Source organism: Dermochelys coriacea, chromosome 9, assembly GCF_009764565.3.
Source record: "Dermochelys coriacea isolate rDerCor1 chromosome 9, rDerCor1.pri.v4, whole genome shotgun sequence".
Lineage (NCBI taxonomy): Eukaryota > Metazoa > Chordata > Testudines > Dermochelyidae > Dermochelys > Dermochelys coriacea.
The window spans coordinates 29,104,711-29,113,102 of NC_050076.1; the positions used below are offsets into that span (position 1 = coordinate 29,104,711).

General features: G+C 41.5%; 1 long non-coding RNA gene across 1 annotated transcript in view; it reads left to right on the top strand.

Annotated features, from left to right (window-relative positions):
• LOC122455648 overlaps positions 1–2,903 on the top strand; it is a 28,619-nt gene extending 25,716 nt beyond the window's left edge. Inside the window, exon 3 of the long non-coding RNA XR_006274005.1 lies at positions 2,659–2,903. This is a non-coding gene — a long non-coding RNA (uncharacterized LOC122455648). The remainder of the gene's footprint in view (positions 1–2,658) is intronic.
• Positions 2,904–8,392: the final 5,489 nt, after the last annotated feature.

An 8,392-nucleotide genomic window follows, 5' to 3' on the forward strand; every position in this document is an offset into this window, starting at 1 on the left:
CAGCTACAGGAAGTAAATTTGCTTAACGTTTTTAAATAGTCATTTTTCTGACTAGAAGTAAATACATTTCCCCAGGAGCCTGATGAAAGTGCTCAAACCGGCTAACCCACAGCCACTGTACTGAGGGTGATACAGTAACTCTTCACTTAAAGTCGTCCCCATTAATATTGTTTCATTATTAGGTTGCTGATCTATTGGAGAACATATGTGTTTAAAGTTGCACAATGTTCCATTATAATAGAGGTGGGCAAACTACGGCCTGCGAGCCACGTCCGGCCTGCAGGACCATCCTGTCTGCAGGACCATCCTGCCAGGCCCTTGAGCTCCTGACGGGGGAGGCAAGCCCCCGCACCTTTCCCTTGCTATCCCCTCTCCCCCACAGTCTTAGCTTGCTGCACGGGCAGCGGGGCTGTGAGCTCCTGTCTCTCTGAGTGGCATGGTAAGGGTGGTGGTGGTGTGTACAGTGATGGTTAGGGGCGGGGGTCCCGGAGGGCAGTCAAGTGGAAGGAAGTGGTTGGATGGGGTGGAAGTTCTGGGGAGGCATGGTCGGGGAACAGGGGGGTTGGATAGGGTGTGGGAGTCCTGGGGAGGGGGTGTGGATTGGGGATGGGGCAGTCTGGGCACAGGGAGAAGGGGGGTTGGATAGGGGGTGGGATCCCAGGGGGTGGTTTGGGGCAGGGGGTCCTGGGAGGGGGCAGTCAGGGGACAAGGAGCAAGAAGGGGTTGGATGGGTTGGAAGTTCTGAGGGGGGCAGTCAGGGGGGTGGAAAGTGGGAGGGGGCGGATAGGGGATGGGGACCAGGCTGTTTGGGGGGCACAGCCTTCCCTACCTGGCCCGCCATACAATTTCACCCACCCTGTGTTATAAGGTTGTTTGACTCGCCCCGCTCCACCCGCCTGCCTGGTGCTCCTGCCGGGGAGCAGGGTCGGGATGTGGCGGCTTATCCCACTCCGCCCACCCAGCATTCCAGCTGGGGAGCGGGCAAGCCCCTAACCCTGCTCCCCAGCAGGAGCGCCAGACCGACAGAATGGGGCAAGCCCCCGCCCCGACCCCACTACGCCCTGCCTCAGCCAAGCTTCACAATCATCATTGGTGAGTACAGTATTAAATAGTTTGTTTAAAATTATTTAAAACGTATACTGTGTGTGTGTGTGTGTGTGTGTGTGTGTGTGTGTGTGTGTGTATATATATATATATATATATATATATATATATATATATATATATACAAACACACATATAATGTCCTTTGTCTGGTGAAAAAAAAATTTCTCTGGAACCTAACACCTCTATTTACATTTATCCTTATGGGGAAATTGGATTCGCGTAACATCATTTTGCTTAAAGTAGCATTTTTCAGGAACATAACTACAATGTTAAGCGAGGAGTTACTGTAGATTATTTTTTTAGGCTAGGGATGAGCACTGCTACATTGCTAGGTGATGTTCAAACACAGAGTCAGAGACAGTTCCTGCCCTAAAGCATTTATAGTCTAAATATATATATAAGATGGGAGGAAACAAAGACAGAGAAAAGTGAAGCAACTTGCCCATGGCCACACAGCAAATCAGTGGCATAGCTGGGATTAGAATTTAGGTCTTCTGGATCCTTCTCAAAGTGACTTAGCCACTAGATCAGGAGTGGCCAAATTTACTGACTCTTTGAGCTGCGTATGATGGTCTTCAGAAGTTTTGAGAGCTGGGTGTGGCAGTCGGGGCTCCCGGCTTCAACCCTGTGAGGCGTGTCAGCTGGGGCTTGGGGCGTCAGGTGCCTCTGCAGGGCTGAAGGCCCAAGACCCTCCCTCCCCGCAGGGCAAAAGCCCTAAGCTCCCCCCACCCTAGTCTGAAAGGTGGAAAAATGGGGTGGGGGTGCTCTGTGAGCCATACTTTAACTGTAAAAGAGCTTCATGCAGCTCGTGAGCCATGGTTTGGCCACTTCTGAACTGGGTTATGCTCTCACTCATTTGGAGCATCCCCAAGGTAGGGATTATAGAGAGGGGCTTGGCAGAGTTGGGGTAGATCCATACTAGGAAAAAAGGTGATTTTTTTTTTTAAACCACATTAGCTAGGGGATAGCCTCTTGTTTACCTCAAAAAGAAAAGGAGTACTTGTGGCGCCTTAGAGACTAACAAATTTATTAGAGCATAAGCTTTCGTGAGCTACAGCTCACTTAATCGGATGCATTCGATGAAGTGAGCTGTAGCTCACGAAAGCTTATGCTCTAATAAATTTGTTAGTCTCTAAGGTGCCACAAGTACTCCTTTTCTTTTTGCGAATACAGACTAACACGGCTGCTACTCTGAAACTTGTTTACCTCAATGTGCTAACCTATGTTAGAACTGTACCTGCCACACTGTCCACACTAGTCTTCTACCATGTTTTAATTATGACATGTTAGCTAACATAGGGTAAAAAAAAAACCACCTGTTTTCCTAGTGAAAACAAGGCCTTGGAGAGGGAACTGTGGTTATTGGGAAGGAGGTAGAGTTCTGGGGAAGCATGGGGGTTTTGAAGGGAATGAGGAGAATATAACTGACTTTGAAGCAGGGAGGGAGAAGGAGCATTGGTAGAAGAAGGGAAGCTTAAAAATGTTTGTATATGGGAGAATAAGCATCTAAACTGTTTGACTGTCTAAACAGAAATTTTTAACCTTTTTCAGATCTCCCTTAGACTCATCCAAACTTGAAACCCTATCAGAGTTGTTATAGTGCATTGATTTAAGTTTTCTGTACACACTAAGCTTTTAAGTAATAAATGTTCAAACTATTTATTTGGTCTTTCTATGTTCACAACTATTCACTTCAGTCCAACACAGCCTATTTTCTATGGGCAAGATTCTTATTTGCACCCATGTAAAATGTGTAGTCGTTCCAGTGATATCACTGGAGTTTTACACTGATATAAATCTAGATCTAGAGTAACTCCCTTGATTTTGCTAGAGTTTACACAAGTGTAATCTGGAGTAACTCCACTGACCTCACTGCTGTTCCTCCAGATTTTACAACAGTGCAACTGCTGTAACAATCTGTCCTTGATACAGACTGCCCACAATGTTCAACAAAAATTTTCTGATTTCAAATCTTTAGTAATTATGTTCCACAATTGCTGAACTGTTCCTGCACGGGGGCTACCATAATGTAGTTCTTAGCATTTCAAAAGCAAATATTTTCTCTTTAGTATTTTATTTTCTGATTCTGAAGGGAGTATGAGCTATTCTGTTCCACAATGAGCTGTGATTGTTAAAGAGGCATATTGTATGGTTTAGTTGTACTATTTATACTTTATTTTAACAACCATTTATCATCTGAACCAACCTTGCCCCAGACAACTCAGCAAGCTTTAGTTTATCCTCTCCTTAGTTGTGGTCTCTAGGTGCTATGAATAATAATATTAAATGTATTAATGTATTCTCTCTGGTGAGCATTGTTGTGCTGTTATCTTAACGTTGAATGAACTGTAAGGCATCTTGCATTTCAGAATTTATTGCACCCCTCCTGAAGCCCTGAAATTAACAGCAGACAGCACAGAAAATGGTGTGATTCTCTGAAATCTCAAGATCAGGAAGTGTAGGCATCTTTTTAGAGGTTGGGAAGAAGCAGGGGTGATACTTACTCACAGTTATCAAACCTAAGAAAAGGCTTTGATTTAATATTTGTGCTGAGACTTGCTTGTTTTTTTCCCCACCCTGTTTGGCGATTCCTGGATTTTACTAAGGGCTGGTGCAGTGATTGAGAAAAGCGATTACATGCTGGAAATGATTGACCCAATGTAGATGTGATCAGTTTTGTTTCTGACTGTATTTATTTGACTCTGTCAGTTACACCCCTCTGGGAAAACTCATTTGCTGTAGTCAAGTCGAGACACGTCCACTCATTTCTTGTCCCAAAAGTGCAAACAGCTTCAGTGTTGCAAGATAGGGAGTACAGTAAGAATAGGCCTTAGCAGTTACCTTCTTCAAACGGCTCTATAAACATTAATCAATTAATCCTCAAAGCTATGAGGCAGATATTATAACCCCCATTTTATAGAGGATGAAAATGAGGGTCATAGAGATTAAAGAGCATAATTTTTACTCATTTATGCTAGTGTAAAAATACAGAGGAGTTAATCTGGAGTTTATCTTAATTGATTTCAAGAGAATTACTTCAGTCTTATACTGGTGTAAATTAGAGCATTGGCCCTAAGTGATTTGCCCAAGACTATGCAGCAAATCAGTGGCACAGCTAGGATCAGAATTCAGAAGAACCCACTCCTAGATCTGTACTCAGTCATCAAGCCTTTACTCATCATATTACACAGTAGACTTAGTGCGATCCTGCAGGTAGATACTCCTGGGTTCTTGACCTAGGTGTGTCAGTGCATGGGAGCAGATTAATAAGGCTTCCTTTTTATAGGAGTTCAGTTTCATAAAGTTGAAATCTCTAGGACTGGCAGGTCCGCACATAAAAGCGGCCATTCGTTAGTCAAGGCTTAAACTAGAGTGATGATTGGAGAGAGATCCCTTTTATCATCTGTATAGCAATGCAAACAGGCTGCACTGATGGAATTTAAAGCCGACCATATAAGCAGCATATATACACTGAAGGGAAGATGTCCTGCCACAGTAATGACTACATGGGTCAGAAGTAAATGTTAACTAAACCAGGCCACAAGGATTCCCTCCCAAATCAGATTATAGTAATAGTATAGCTCTTATAAGATAAATAATTGTTCTTTTGCTTCAAAATATAGAAAGCAGCTTCCTACTGTGTCACATTTTACAGCTTCCATAACAGCTGTGCCAAGTATCTTTGCCATCTCAGCTGTATCACTCCAAATAACTGTTCAATTCTGTTAGCTGTAGCTAAGAGTCTTGCATACATCCAATGCAATTTTAAAAATGCTTTCAAAATAGCAGTGTTGTAGTGGTGTTGGTCCCAGGATATTAGAGCAACAAAGTGGGTGAGAGAAGATCTTTTATTGGACCAATTTTTTTTGGTGAAAGAGACAAGATTTTGAGCTATGTAGAGCTCTTCTTCTTCAGAGTTCTATGTAGGTCCATAGCTTGTCTCTTTTACTAACAGAGGTTGGGCCAATACAAGATATTACCTCACCCACCTTATCTCTTTAAAATAGTGATTCAAGTTAAGAAACTTGGTATCATTTTTGACTATGCCTTTTCCAGAAATTAGCCCCCATGTGTCAGAGATGGTATGAAGGTGTTTTTCCACATGGTTTGCACAGACTACATAATTGTTTATCTCATGACAAGCTCACAACAGCAACTCATGCCCTTTTCACTGCACAACTTAATTCCTTCTTGTGAGGTTTTCAGCATCTCTGTTGCTTGCAGATTGTTCAGAATGGAGCAGCATGTTTTCTCACTGGGTTGAGCAATTGCAGTCATCTTACATCTGCCTTGTTTCCTCTGCATTAGCTGTTTGTAAAGTGGCAGATTGAATTTAAGTTGTTGCTGTTGATTTTTAAATCCCTTAATGGTGTAGACCTAGCCTATGTTTGCAGTCTCTTTCATGACTTGGCTTGATGGCTATTTGTACTCATATGTGACCTGTCTTTGCCACGCATAAAGTGGCAGGCCCATAATGAACTTAACTCACTCCTCCGTTGTCTTAGTTCATATCACCCCACTTTAAAAAAAAAAAAAAACCCTCCTTCACTTTTTTCTTTTCCAAGATGTTATTTATGTTGACTACTGTTAGCCCCATGGTTCTAATCTTACTCCCTGCATATTTTCCCCATTTTTACTTTTTTTTGACTCCATTGAATTTTGATAAATAAACTTCACAATTGTAACCTGCTTCAAGAAACTGGGTTTGTGCAGTTTTTCACAGAGCCTCTCTTTATGGAGAGAAACAATTTGCTTGGGAGTAGAGTAGGTGTGTAACATACATGTTGCTGAATGGTAGTTCCACATGTTGTTCGATGCATATATATTTACTGAAATTTATTAATTGTTTTTTTAAAGTTCAAGACAATGTCTTTCACAACATGTTTTGTTTCCTGCTTTGAACAATGTCAAAATTCTAGATGGGCCTAAAGCAAACCCTCAGATCTGAACAACACTGAATCTTGCATGAAGGGTTTGGTTAACCCTAGGTGGCCGGTCCATAGCTCTATAATGGAATGAACCAAAACCTGAATCCAAACTCCGTGGAAGTTTGGATGTGGTGCCAAATCAAGCTAGTGGTCCATCAAGTCCAGTACCCTGTATCTGAAGAAGATGCAAGAAATCCTGAAATGTACGAGTTTTAAAGAGCATGTTTTTTGTGGAAGTTTCTGCATAACCCCAGTAGTCAGTGCTTATTCTCTGAGGCATGTGGCTTTTAGTAATTTTTGGTCTTTCATAATTTTTGAAGCTTGTCTGATGTAACTGTGAGTGTTTTTATTATTTAAATAAATGTCTTATCCATTTTGGAATCCTGCCAAGTCTTGGATGCAGTATTGTCTTGTAATAGTGAGTTCCCACAGGTTAATTTTACATTGTGTAAAATAGTAACTATAGATTGTAGATACCCTCCCGCTTCAGAATTCTCCAGTATCTCTCAAGAGCAGCACTGTTTAAAGTGGGAATAGTTTTCAATGTCTTCTAAATGGTTCAGAGACCCCTGTTTTGATATTTGGAGGGAGTGCTCTATAACCTTGAAACAGTCCTGTTTACAAGGTACACAGCATAGTTTAGATCAAAATGTGCCTTTAAAATAATCCCATCTTCCACTGAGAGCATGGCTACTTTACGGAACATCTTTATAAAAATAATTTATAGCTAGGGAGTTTCACAGTCATTATTTTAAATCTAAATTTGTTTTATAACTTCTAATACTGGCTGATTTGTGTTAAGAATGTTGCTAGAAAAATAAGATGGAATACATTTATAGATAAAGTTAAAGCTGTTTCATTAAATGTTAATGGATATACTTGTGCAGCTGAGAGAGCATAGATTTTAGCCTGTATTGTATTAGGCACTTAATGTTGATATGGCTTATATTCAGGAAGACCATTTGGATAGACCGAGTTGAGCATCACTTACGTGAACATGGATTGGGGAAATGTTTTGTTCTGTCAGTAAAAAGAAACGGAGAGTTGACTTCAGTTGGTCCAGAAAACTACAGTTCTGAAGAAAGATGATAGATATATTTTAGTTCTTGAATTGCCTTTTATATCAGTATCTTCATTTAAATGACTGCTCTTTCCTCCCCTACCCCATTATAGATATTTTAGGTTTATTTGGGGGTCATATCTAATTTTGAGTCACGTGTGGAAAGGCTTTAATTGTGCCACATTGTCACATGTGTGGGAAGGAAACTGTATTTGTTATGTACATCTAAAAGTAATTAAAATACAATTTTTTAATTATTTTTGAGGGAATAACAAGACAAAGAAACAGAAAACCAAGTTTATACATGGCCAACATTTACAGAGTGCAAATATATTCAGTTTCCATACCTTAGTACAAAGCTGGGTAGTAAGCAGCATTTGATGTACAGCTGCGGAGAAAAGAAGATTTAAAAAAAAATTGTGGCCCTCTGGTATCCAGTTTCATTCCCAAAGGAAATGGAGTGTTGGCTGATCACTGGTTTAAGAAATCTCTAATGAAAATTATTAATACAGTAACTCCTCACTTCATGTTGTAATTATGTTCCTGAAAAATACAACTTTAAGCGAATCCAATTTCCCCATAAGAATTAATGTAAATAGGGGCTGGGGTAGGTTCCAGGGAAATTTTTTTTGCTAGACAAAAGATATTATATACAGTATAAGTTTTAAACAATTTTAAACAAACAGTTTAATATTATACACAGCAATGAATGATTGTAAAGCTTGGTTGAGGTGGTGGAGTAAGAGGGTGGAATATTTCCCAGGGAATGCCTTGCTGCTAAATGAGGAACTAGCACTCGGATGAGCCCTCAAGGGTTAATATGCTGGTGTTAATGTAGCCTCACACTCTACATGGCAGCATGGACTGAGGTAGGAGGGAGGAAACACAATAGATGCAGGGCAGTAACTACAAACACTTCCCTGCAAAAACTGAACATGATGATAAACCCATGCTATCCAGCTGGAGCATACCACTCCCTCCTCCTGACAGCACATATACGGCTGCACAGGTGCAGACTTTCTAAGTGCTGGGGGGTGCATGCATGAGTGAGAGAGAGAGATGTGCATTGCCCCTTTAAGTATGCAGAACCTACTTCAAGTATGTTGCCCTTTTAAATAGATCAGTCAATTCAGACAGGAAGCAAGAACTTCCTGCAAGCTCCCCCTGCCCTCTTCTGTCCCCAAGCCCTGTCCCCTCCTCCACTTTGTGGAGAGGGGGTATGGAGCCCGGGGCGGAGGGCAGGAACAGGGGGACATCCTGACATCAGCACCCCTCTCCCCATCTCCCCCAGCAAGCA